At 42.9% G+C, this 13,275-nt stretch overlaps 1 long non-coding RNA gene across 1 annotated transcript; it reads right to left on the bottom strand.

The window, feature by feature from the left end:
• Positions 1 to 2,503: 2,503 nt before the first annotated feature.
• LOC137478100 (uncharacterized) lies at positions 2,504 to 12,887 on the bottom strand. Its single transcript, XR_011001409.1, has 3 exons — positions 12,577 to 12,887; positions 8,955 to 10,031; positions 2,504 to 2,939 (listed from the first exon to the last, which is right to left on the bottom strand). It is a non-coding gene; the product is annotated as an uncharacterized lncRNA (long non-coding RNA).
• Between the last annotated feature and the right edge of the window lie 388 nt (positions 12,888 to 13,275).

The following is a 13,275-nucleotide window of genomic DNA, read 5'->3' as shown; positions in this document are numbered from 1 at the left end:
TGGCCTCACCCTAGGAGCCAGCACTGCAGGTGGTCAGATCTCCCCACCATGACATATTGCTCAGCACCTTGGCAGCCAAAAATCAAATGCAGAGCTGGATATCTGTTCCCTATTGTGTGGGGCTGGTATGTGGGGGAAATTATCCTCATTTTTACAGTGACCCATTTGTGGAGCCACAGATGCTATAATGAAAGGGGGCATGTTATAGTAAATGGGGCCCACAGCTGAAATTTGTATTTTTATGTAATTCTAAGCAAATTTTTTTATATGCCAAATGGTAAAACTTTCAACATTAACTTATGTATTATTTAGGAAAGCCCAGGGAGAGAGAGAGTCACACTGTGCAGATGTTCCCTCTTCTTAGTTCATTATTTTCTGTTAGATACTGATGTGTATGGAGTGGTAGCCCTGGTTTTTAAATTGCCCTGAAACTCATTTCCTTGAAATATATAACAGAGTGTCTTGAGCTATATGGTAGGAGTGTATCCAGAAGGTGCTGTGAACATGCTGGGGGAAAACCACATGGCAAAGTTTGTTCTATGGGTGCTGGGGAAGCAGGAGGGTTTATAGCCTTCCCACCTCAACTCCAAGCTGGTTTTTGACCTATGTTTCAAATGTTTCATCAGACTATTTCTCTTAGATCTGTTATCTGTTATTTGCTAGAGCAAATAAAACTCAGAGATACCACCTCACAATGATTACGCAAAACCAGCATTGATTCCCTGGCATTGATTCCCTGGCTAATTCCCTGGCTACTGATTATCCAAGATCTTTGGAGCATGGCTGAAGTTTAAACCCTGGGGGAAAGCAGGAGTTTGAGCAGACAGCGCTTGTACCAGCTGATGGGTCTCCCTCAGGCCTTGAATCCAGCCTCCCAAAAAGCTGTGGGGCATGGGATGGTGGCAGACACTCAGCTGCTGGGAGTAGCTGAGTGGCAGTGACATGGCACTGCACAGCAAGAGGGCACAAACCCTGGGCTGGGTACCAGGGGCAGAGCTGTGACAGCTCAGGATGACCTCCATTCCAGCTGGGTATTTTTGCCGCCTCTCTTGCCACTCACTCAAGGAAGGCTGGTGCCTTCCTTGCTTCCCTAGCTTTCTTTCCCTTATGAAAAGCTCTGTAAGACAGATTTACTTCATTATTGTTATGATTCCGTAAGTATTACCAATTACTTCTTTCTTGAAAATAAGACTAAAAGCAGAGCTTCCAACTAGGAGTTACGTACTTAGAGCATCAGCTTTCTGATGGAACCAAATTGCATCTCCCAGGTGGTGCATCTCACCTGATATATCACCTGTCAGTGGCACAGCTAGTACTGATGGGCAGATTTGCCCTATGTGCCCTGTTTTGCTATTTATCATCCTGCATTACACTTCTGTAACCAGCAAGCTTGATTTTTGCAATGGCAGAAAAGACAGGAATCTTCTCACATCCTTTTTGAATCAGAGCCCCCAGGCAGTTACTGTCAAAATAATAGGTCTGTTAATGAAAAGTTTCCTTGACATCCATTTCTTGGTTTTGTGGGAATGAGGTGAGAGAGATTAAATACAAATCCGTACAAATACTTGATTTTTCATAGTCCTGGTATCTTGGAACTCCCTATACTCTGCCTTACTGGAATAAAATATCTTTCCCTGACACAAACAAACCAAACCATATCAGTCAGGGCTCTGTGTGAGGTTTTTCAGGCATCTCTTTAAGCAAGCAAGCAAATTACACATAGTGTCAGATGAGTAAAAAAATGCCTCAAATACCCTTTTCCAGGTGGTGCTAGTGGAATTGGTTAGTAGATGAGCTTCCTGCATTTTGGATAAATAGCTGTCACCTGGGGCAGATGAAGTCCCTACTACAGCAGGTAAATAAGCTGTAACAGATCTCAAGGACCGTGTCCTGAACACAGGGGTCATTCTCACACACCCCTGTTCTTTGAATTAATGAGCATTTCAATATTTGATACTGAGTGAAGCAAAGTGTAAACAGAGTGACCTTACAGCACCCTTGACGTTGTTTAGGATGCTCTTATCAAAGAAAGGGAAGATAGAATGGTACTGAACAAGGTCTTGTCTCACATGAAAATACCCCTTACAACTTGAATAGAGTCAACCATCATTATAAATTCTGCTAAATTTCCTGGCTCACTCTGCTTGTATTACTTCGAAAGATTAGTTCAAAATACTTGTGAGACACACGGGATTTTTTTTTTGAAAGATAGGGTTAAAATAAGGAAAAAAAAATTAAATTTAGCTGCCTTTTCCATTGTGTTCTTCTCCTTTCAAATTCAAGAAAATTCCTGCAAACCAGTGTCAAATTAAAAGAAGGTACAAGTACAATGACACTGTAACAGCAACTGGGAAAGCAGCCATAATAAAATTTGACTTGTAAATTAATCTAGGTCAGTATAGAAGTGTAGTTGGCTGTTAAGGATTAAGGAAGTATTTTGAAGGAGATATCTAAATGAACATTCTGGTTAAAAAATCATAAACTTTCAGACACCCACTAACACACTTATAAGATGTATTTCAGTATATCATTTTCCAAAGATCTCACCCCTTTAGTGTGATCCCCTTTTGGCAAATCACACAAATAATTTTAGTGCAGTCTGGCATCCCACTGTACTGCTTTTGCCTGGGATAGAATTAATTTTCTTCATAGAGCACCTGTGGTGCTGCTTTTCATTTATGACCAGAACAGTGTTACTAACACAGGGATATGTTAGTTATTGCTGAACAGCACTTACAAAGTGTCAAGGCCTTTTCTGCTGCTCACATTGTCCTGTCAGCAAGCAGGATGGGGGTGGGCAAGGAAAGGACTGAGCCAGGACACTACATTCACAGTGCAAAATCCAAAGGGAAGGGCAGAACATGATGCTGTCCCAGAGTGTCTTCACTTATTTCTCAGATATCTTATTCAGGTTTTTCACTGAGAAGGAGTATTCTGACCTATAACAAAAGAAGAAGAATACTTTGGAAGCACATGAATGGAACAAAAAGGTTTTTTATGTGATGTGGTCTGAGGAGCAATGAAATAATTTGAGGTAGAAAGCCTCCAAACAGTGAGCTTCTGTTTGGAGCTTCTGCTTCTCCTCAAACAAAATTTGAGGCTCTCTTACTGCATCAGCTGAAGTTTGAGATTAGCAGAAAAGGAAAATGTGGCACAATATGTGTCACAATATCATGTGGAAGAAGAAGAGAAGCTGTTACTTTTTAAATTGTTTCTGGAAGAGAATGTGCTGAACATACTGCTTAGTCTGAGTTTACAAAATTATCTGCTGTGTGTTAGGGAGAAATACTCTGTGAGGAATGTTTGCTGCACTGGAAGGAATTTGTACCACAAATAAATGAGCAGCTAGTACCACTAGGGTTCATTTCAGAGAGAGCCTCCTTTTGGAAGGCCCTGCCTTTCAGATAACCCCTCTTTGTTTCTCTCCCACGTCTACCTTTTCCTGCTGTGCTCTACAGCCAGATTAAAGGATCGACGGGAATTGAAGTACTGCACAGTGCCGCCTACTCATCCAGCAGACTGGGTGGGTTTTTTGTTTCGAGGAGTTGGAGTTTGACAATATCTAAGTGCATTAAGTTTGTCTACAGAGCATTATAAAAGAAATCCAGGCTTTCAAAGGGAAGGGAAATGGAAATCTGTCTTCAGCATATATTTTTTTGTTTACTTCGGTAACAAAATTTTTTTTTTTGGGTGGATTTTTTTTATTACGTCTGGCTCTGTCTGACACCACAGATAAGCTTCTTTATCACAGCAACAGAGGAATGGCTGACATTTTTCCTGGAATCAGTGAAAAGAAAATAAAAGAATTTGTTTGTTATCTTTATTACCAACAGATGACCAGCTGCTTCCCAGGAGGCACCAAAGGTGTAACACATTTCACAAAGCAGGACCATTAAATCTTTCCTTCATGGAATTACAGAATTGTTAGGGTTGTAAAGGATCTCTGGAGATCATCTACTCCAACCCCCCTGCCAAAGTGGGGTCACCTAGAGTAGGTTACACAAGAATGTGTCCAAGTGAATTTTGAATATCTCCAGAGAGTGAGACTCCATGACTTTCCTAGGTACCTGTTCCAGTGCTCTGCCTCCCTCAATGGAAAGAGGTTCTTCCTCATGTTGAGGTGAAACGTCTCGAGTTTTAGTTTATGGCCATTACTCCTTGTCCTGTGTCTGGGCACTGCTTTCAGGGTCTGGCACCATCCTCTTGACACCTGTCTTTGAGATATTTATATGGATTAAGGAGATCCCCTCTCAGTCTTCTCTAGACTGAACAGGTCCAGCTCCCACAGCTCTCCTTGTAAGACAGATGCTCCAGACCACAAATCATCTTTGTGACCCTCACTGGACCCTGTCCACTAGCTCCTTGTCTCTCTTGTACTGAGGAGCTCAGAACTGAGCACAACACTCCAGATGTGGCCTCAGTCGGGCTGACTAGAGGGGGAGGATCATCTCCCTCAACCTGCTGGCCACACTCTCCCTAGTGCACCCCAGGATACCTTTGGCTCTCCTTCTGTGCAGGAAAGCTCCTGCCCCACTGCCTCGGAAGCAAAACCAAACCAACAAAAACAACAACAGCAACAAGCATTTTTCCTAGAATTGGAGGAAAATGCCCAGGGGTGTGAGGAGGAGGCGAGCAGCGCCCGAGGCCACCAGGTGGCAGCCCGTGACCGCGTGTCCCCTGCCCGCCGGGCGATGCGGCAGGCGCCGCCGAGCCGGGCTGCGGGAGGGTCACACGGCGACACTCGGAGCGAGGTGCCACGGACACCTCTGCCAGGGACGGGCAGCGGAGCGGCTGCAGAACTGCCCTCACACCACACGCCTCTGTCGGCGAGACCGCTCCAGCCTCGTTGCATCTGAAAGGTTTTTGGTTCGGTTGCGAACACATCGTTAGTGGCGCTAAACTGCCAGCGGCTGCGCTCAGTAAAGCCCATGGGAACAAAGGACTAGGTCCTGGGCTGCAATACAGCCTCTCTCTTCTAGTGCTTCCTTTCGTGTCGCTAACAAATCCCTTCCAAATAAGAAAGATGTTTTTCCAGCTTTGTCATTGATCTCTTAAATAAGATGTTCTCTGGCAACATACCAGCACATTCCTGCTCTCAAAAGATGAATCCCTTAGGACTCTCTTACAGCATTTTTCTTTCAGAAGTTTTGACGCATGCTGTAATGAAAAGAGAAACAATACACGACCTGATTAATTAGAACTACAGCTACCAAACTGTGCCCTGAGGGATCAGCACTCTAATCATCAAGTAATGCCAGAGCAACATCTCTATCCCCATTTCCATCACTTTTTTCTTCTCAGCTTTGCATAGTTTTAACCTGAGATAGCTCTACCTGTGTGCTAGGCTCATACAGGTGATGAGTCAAGCTACAGTAGACAAAAAAGCATTCCAGCACCTCAGTTTACTGTGTGGTGGCTTCTGTATGGCTATCGCTCAAGTCAAACGGAACTTTTATCAGTGGCATCTTTAGAAAGGGACCTATTATGGATGTGTTGGGGTTTTTTTTTCAGCAAAAATTAAGAAGCGGTTGATAAAAAATATTGCACAACACAGCACAGGATGTCCCCTCAGAAAAAGAAAAATCTTGTTATGTGCTTTGCAATAGCGTATGTTTTCCACCCATTTTCTCTGTCCATGCTTTATAGTTTTTTCCACAGAAATCAGTTTTTCTTTTATTAGTGCTTCTTTCTTTTTCCACCTAACTATTCTGGAAGATTTGTAAAAGGAAACGAAACTTGACCTAGAGTCAAGACTAGACCCTTTTTGCCATAAAGGCACCATTGTGTTTGCTTTATCAGGGTTCGCTTGGTAGTCTCCTCAACATCTAGGCAGGGACACCATGAGATGGTCCAGAAATTTCTTTTCCTTGTGAGCAGAGCTCAGCCTGGCATGACAGGCAAGTGTCATTCTAATGGGAGTTTCTATAAATCACATCAGTCATATAGGGGAACATTTGTAATTACAAGGTGAGGGATAAATTAGTCATCCTATCATAACAATACTCTGGCAAACAGCAAAGCTGACATAGTCCTAGTAATTTATTTTTCATGAGTACAAGCAATTTAGTGTTTGATAACTCTGGTTAAAGTTGGAGTTTAGACTGCAGATGACTAACCACAAAAACAGCAGGATGTTTGTAGGAATGAAAAGAGAATGCTCTCTATTTTTGAAAAGTATTTTTCTTCCTTCCAAAATGTCTTCAGAAGAAAGGGCCCTACCAAATATGTCACAATTTTTTTTCCCCCCAAAAGCAGGCTGCTCATGGGGTCAGCAGTCACAATCTATATATCACTGCTCAGAAGTACAAGGTGGTTAATCTGCCTGCTCACTTCTCTGGTTTCCACCTCTCCACATGGCAAGCTCTTCCAGGCCCTTACTTCTGGAGTGGTCCATGGGCTGTGGTCCATGGGCCATGGTCCATGATGAAGTCGATGCTGCCTCTTCAGACTGAAATTCAAAAAGCCATATCTCAGAACCTAATTGATTCAGATGAAGAAAGACAGGAAGTAACATCCTGTCCTCATCCAGGGTGCTGTGCCCAAACCTCAAGGGCAGCAAACACCTCCTGCATTTTGCTAATTCTCTCCTTTGAGTCTGAAGGAGACCCATAATTTACATAGGAAAAATCTGTTCTGGTGTAGGAGCCACAAAGTGAATGTTTACCCTGTGTTTGAACAGCTGATTCATCCCAGCAAGAGGAGTTCCATTTTTGAACCCACTGCTCTAGGCAGTAGCTACCCTGCTCTGGCCACTGAGCTAAAACTGATCTTAGTGAGTGCAGTGTCCTGTTTGGAAACAGCACAGTTACCTCCAAGGAGAAATTGCATACAAAGCCTACAATTGCATACAAATTGCATACAGCAGAGTGGGTTGACAGGAGAATTACACAAGCTCTTCAGAAAAAAAGGACAGTGTGTATTCATTCCTTCTAAAATTTGAGACCAAAAAAAACCAGTGTCTCCTTTGCAAAAGAGCTCTGTAAAACAGGATGTCCAGCAAACCCAGTCTTGAGTAGGCATAGGGGTAGCACATGTTTAATGTCAGCTACAGTTTAAAACATAGAGACTGACTCAGAAAATATTATTTCAGCCTTGTTTGTTCTTGAGTTGCTGCTTCCCTTGGAGACTTGAGCCTAAAACTTTGAAAATACCAGTTCCCTGTAAAGCAGGTATATTGAACTGCCAACAGATTTGCTTTTCCATACATTGCTGCTTTCTGTTTCTGTCTTTTATTTGTATGACAGTCTGGGGCCATCACCACCTGAAAGTGTATCCTCTCCCCCTGCACACAGCCTTCCCTTCTGTTGTTTTTGCAGCTCTTGTTTCTCACCATCCCTCCATGCCATTTCTTCCTTTTACTTGAATTTACACCAGGTGATTCCTCCAACCATCCCCCTTCCCTGCTCCTGTTAAATGCTTAGTTCATGTTCTTTCCTCCTGCTCGGTTACAGAGATGGGTCCCCACAGAGCTCTGCCCTTCTTTCTCCTGTTCCTCGCATGTTTCTCCCTGGTGCAGCTTTTCTACTTAAAATAATCAAATTTTTTTTCCCTACAAAGGAGGCCTTTGCTCCTCACACTTGTACTATGAATGTACCTGCTGTGTATTACCACCTTCTCCTCACAGCTGACAAACTACATCTCCTTCCCACACTTCTCCTTCCCTTTCTGTCTGCATTGCCAACATTAGCTGGATATACTGTTTCCTGATTTTTCTGTGCCCTTTCCACTGTGTTTCCCTCAAAATTCACTCTAAAAAATTTCTGCCAGTGGTTCACCCGTAACATTTAATAATTACCTCAGCCACTCAGGCTTGTGTTTTCCTCCACTTTTTGATGCTGCTTGGCCACTTTTGCCTGAGACAGTGGAATGTATTAGCTTGGAAAAGAGAGAAAAAAGGGAATTTATCAATGGAGGAAGCAAATGGGTAACTCTGAAGGTTCTGAACTCATTAAACCATTTTATATGCTCTTCCTGCTTTCTCCCAAAATAAATAATTCCAAAAGACTAGAGTAGGACTTTAGTTTCTGAGACCTGCCCTGAGAGCAGAGACCCTCCCTCGGGGTACTCTTGCAGGCAGAACCACCCCAGGGTGCAGAGGCTAAGTGTGGAAAAGAAAGGCCAGTTTATCAGAATCCTGATCAGACCCTGAGGATAAAAATCTCTGGAGGGGTGAGGCTGAGGTAGGAGCACAGAAGCTAAAGCTCAGTTCTCAAGTAACTGAAATGTATAATTACACATGAGCACTGAATAGAGGTTTCTGTTAATCTGTGATCCGATAATCTTCTTTCATTGCCACTTAGCAACAGAATTACAAACTGAGGATGGAAAGCCAGGTTGACTTAAAATTCCTCTCTTTGCTGGGCAGAGATGAAAAAAGCTCCCTCTCCAAGCAGGCACAGCAGGTTTCCCAGCTACTGGGAATTGTGCCTTTCAGCACAATATAAGTACAGACACCTGAATTTCAAGTTGCCCAAAGAACAGCTCAGTTGGGCGAATAGCATGGTCAATAAGAATTGTAAATTTTACTCACAGAAACACAAGATTAATCCAGATACACATGTCCACAAACTCCATTAAAATCATACATCTTCAGAAGGGGGAATGTGGAAGAGGGGACTGTTGGGCCAAAACTGCCCCACTGGAAATTATTCTTAACTGGTGGGTCAAACAGCAGTCATATTTTTGGGAGATCCACAGTGTCACAGAGATGCTCAGGAGAGGTGCAGGAGGGTGGTAATCTTTAGCAATGATCCCTACCCAGAGCCACTGGACCTCATTGTCGTTTCTTTGAAAGACATTTTGCACCTCAGCATACCTGAAGCCTCTCTTAGGTTTGGCTATTTTCATAAGCATCAGAAAAGAGGTAAATTTAAGTGCCTGTCACCATGCTCTTTTTATTTCAGCCTTTTCTTTCCATCTCCTTCTTACCTTTTTTTTTCCCTTCTTTTTCTTACCTTTTTTCTTTTCCTGTTCTTCTTGACTATAGAGTTGAGCAGTCAGATAAGGCATCATCTTTCACAGTGCTGCTGTGAGTCTGGGACAGAGAGAGGGTTCAAAGACATGCTAAAAGCTGCTTAACAACGAGGCTCAGCCACATCTTGGAGTGCCTGGTGAGACTGCATGGCCTGCTTGGCATTCAGCAGATTCTTCCCATAGTCCAACTTGGATGCCTTTTCCTTTGCACATGTCATGATCCCCAGAGACAAGACTCCTGTGAGGACAGCTTCCTTCCACCTTGAGCAATTTGTTCCCTGCACTGTGGAGAGGATGGGCTCCCATCCCAGTAGTGCTGCCCAGCAGCAGAGGAGAAGAGGGGAGGTATTCCAGCCAAAGGGCAACAGACCCAAGGGTGCTGTTAAAATTAAAGTTTAAATTAATATTTACATTTTAAAAGGATTGAATTTGCTTTGCTGGGTTTATCTTCAGCCAAGGACATGGCTTTCTTTTGTTTGTTTTCTTTTTACAGTAATGTTTTGCTCTAAAACTGAGCAGCCAAGACCTGCCTTTGCAGACCCATGCAGCCTGTTTAAGAGAGGCTCTTTGTACCACAACATGGCTCTGCTCCCAGATTGCTGTAGTTCTTCATTCCTGACCAAACAAAACAGTGGCAGGGGTCTGTCCAAGGGGTGTGCAGAACTCCATGGCTGCTGGGTACCCTGCCATGGGCCACAGGACTGTGTCCCCTCAGGAAAGTATTGGTCAGCAGGCAAAGAGGAAGAGCAGAATAGGGCACTCTGTTACTTCTTCTCTACTATTTTGGGTGACTGTGTGCAAGGAACAGCCAGAAGAGTTCGGGCTTTCAAAAGAGCCCAGGGGGTGATTTCTCAAGACAATCACACCTGTGCTGGTAGATGTTATGAGAGAGCTTAAGGACCTGTGCAGGAAATAAATCCACCATCCACAAGCCAGCTAGATGTACGCAGCACACAGTTTTCCTTGCACTTCAGGCAGAGGAGGTAAAAAGTCTCATAAGCCATGTATAACTCAGGGCTTTCCTGCACTGAGATCTCCTCAACTTCTGCATGGCAACCCTGGGTGTAAAAAAAAGGCAAATTGCTCAACAGAAAGGATTAGCAATTACACAATTCTGCTATTTGCAGCCTTCCTCACATAATGGCAAAAAGAAAGAGCAAAATTAGTATGTGTTCCTCTTTTCATGTGACTTCCTGTACTTTGTGGAGAAACTTCAATAGACTCATCAAGCTGATACTAATAAAAGATCTACAGTTCTCTCTATAGTCAAATATTCCCCTGATAATAGTCATGAGCTGGAGTTATTTGCTGTTTTTTTCCCACCTCAAATTATGCTGCTCTTCATTTTTCAAAGACTAAACCAACTACTTGCTAAGTATCATCTCTAAAGGAAAAGCAAAAATTTACTTTTTTACTTTTTCCTTGCCACCAGGAGCCCAATAGGTAATGATGTCAAGCTCATTGGAAATCATCAGTACAAAGCAGTAGCCAACAGTGTTGTGAAGGACAGAGGGAATCTTTTAAATTGCAAGAAGGAGAGCAGAATAAAGAAAGTCATTCAGAGTGCATGAGTGTTTTGTCCTGTATTGAGGGAGAATGCTAGTTAGCAAGAGTGGGTGAAGATTTTGACCTGACCTTTCAAAGCCTTTTGAAGCATCCAAGCAAATTCTAAGGACTTGTCTATTTGGCCATACTTGAGAGTTTGTTAAGGCAGAATGAGAACATAAAATGTGGCAAAAGCTCTGCTAGGTGCGAACAAGCTGCTGGCCTCGATGCCTTCTCTGGCCTACATGAGAGGGATTAAAATTCTTTTGACTCATGCTTAGAGGAGAAAAGCAGAGAGATGAAGGGGATTACATGAATTTAGTTTACCAGTACATATTTCCCTAAGCTGGTTTCCAGTGACTCCAATATTATGGGCTGTGATGCACTTTCAGCAAGACATGAGATGCTGTGCACTGCTTCATGTAGTAGTGAAGGGACCATAGTGCTGCCCTACAAACAGGGAGGCACTACCTGGCCCCCAAGATCAGATGTGGCTCCCAGATCAGCTGTGCATGAAGGCTGGGGTATGAGAAGCAGGCGTGGTCTGCTCTAGGAACTGTTAGAAGGGCAACAACTGTTAGAAGGGCAATACAGCAATGACAACTCATACTTGACCTCCACACCTCATGAGAGTGAGGAGTGGGAATAATTCCCCAATAGCTCCATACTCATCCAGCAGAGTGTTTTGTTTTGTTTTGTTTTGTTTTGTTTTGTTTTGTTTTGTTTTGTTTTTTAATGCTTAAAATCACTATGTGGACTCCAGGTTTGTAAAGCAAGCTGTTGGGAGTCAGAAACTCAAACTTCCTCCCTCTTGGACCTGAGTACAGGCAATAATCATTTTTCCTAACTCTAGCAGGGACATAAGTGGCTGCTGTAAGCCAGCTACTGGACCCTCTGGACAATACAAACTGCATGACACATACAGATCTGTTTGATAAGATGGTGGTTGTTCTTCTTGAGTTTGTCTTAAAGACACAACAGCCTCTGCTTTGCTACGATTATTGACAAATGCAGAAAAAGTTGTGAACAGTCCAGAGAATGAACAGTTTCTCAGCAGTGGTATGTGGGGGCCTATATATTATGGAGGCCAAGAAAGAGAAGCTAAAGGCTCCCCAGAAAGAATATACACAAACACAAGGCAGGAATAAAATGCACTTTCACTGCAAAAAGCAGATTCTGTAATAGCTATGACTGTAGATCTAGAACAAGAGTCATAGATACAGCTAAGTTGTAGGCTCAGCTGATATTTATTTTATTTTTTTGGTACAGGAGGTGTTCTGAACCTAGTTCAGAGATAGTGAGAAAAGAAATTACTATTTTTATCTGCAGCAAGTGTTGCATTGACTTATTCACGAGTTTGCACTCTATAAACCTGAACATATATCTGTTACGTGATTGGAATTCAGTCTCCCAGTTGGCAGTAGGTAAAGGGGGATATAACCACAGAGGCTTAATCATGGAAAAGTATACGCATGCTGCCTTTGTCCATCCATTTAAGCAGCAACCTGTGTTTGCCACAGCAGTTCACGCAGAAAGCACACTGGAGAGTTTGTGAATTTACATACACAAGCAGGATTTTTCCTTTACAATATACCAAGGAATAACAGCAAGTTACTCTCCTGTTGACTCACGTACCCCACTGCATTTCAGTGTGTGAATCATTTTTGTCTGCACAGCTCAGTGTATGGGTAACATGCTGAGAAGCACTACCTGAAAGCTACTCCTGTTTTGTTTAGCATGCCTTCACCCAGTATTTCCTAGCTGGATCACAGAGCTAGCTTTCACTTCTGCTACAGGCAGAACTAGCAAGAGCTTTTGGCTCAGAAAGGTAAAAAAACTATGACCTGTGGCTTGTCTAAAATAGCTATTAACACTTTTCCTGTGCTGGTTCCACTTTACAAAGGTGTCTAACCCTTGGGCTTTTCTCACAGAAATGCTGTAGTATATTCTATTCTTGTCTTTAAAATTTGAAGAAGAACAAAAAGAAAAAAATAAATAAGGAAAGACAGATGTTATTAATGCATTGTACATAGGGTCATGATCTGTTCTGTCCCTTACCTTTTGAAATACCTTTTTCTTTTTATCCCTTACAAGATACAAGGTTGTTTCCTCTCACATCCATTTTCATGAGGCACTCATTGGGTTTTGTCACTGTGACACTGGTAAATGTGCTTGGAAGCTGATGCCAAAGTTCAGTGAAGCCCGTGGTGGATACAGGAACTCTGTTTATAAGATAAAATGATTAGTATAGCATTTCCTCAGAGCTTTTGGCAGGAAGCAGGCACCAGTTCAATTAATAAAAAGAAAGGCATAAATGTGTCACTGTCACTGTCACTTGGTAACTTCCCACTCAAGAACATGCCCGGGGGATTTTATTGCAGGGCAGATGGGGATCTTATTACAAGGTGGGACAGATGGACAGGAGGAAGATGTGGTCTGCATGGCCCAGGACACATGACAGAGTGCAAAGACACCCACAGGCACACCAGCCATAGTTCACATGGAAGCTGCATCCATGTGAGTCCATGTGGTGATCTACCTGTATCTACAATGATCTCCACTAAACAGAGACTTGAGTAATTCAAAATACATTAACCAATGGCTAATTTGGCCCTGTGCAAATTTGCAGAAGCTTTTCAAGATCCTGCTCAGGTGGCCCTGCATGATGGAAAAACAGGCATTTCCTCACACCTATTTGTATTTAGGTACCAGAATGAAGTGCCCTAGACTCAGCATTTTTACAATCTTAAACAGCAA

This window comes from Anomalospiza imberbis, chromosome 1 (genome assembly GCF_031753505.1).
Source record: "Anomalospiza imberbis isolate Cuckoo-Finch-1a 21T00152 chromosome 1, ASM3175350v1, whole genome shotgun sequence".
NCBI classification, from domain to species: Eukaryota; Metazoa; Chordata; class Aves; order Passeriformes; family Viduidae; genus Anomalospiza; species Anomalospiza imberbis.
The sequence above is the reverse complement of the archived record's forward strand: the minus strand, read 5'-3'. Positions and strand labels throughout refer to the sequence as shown.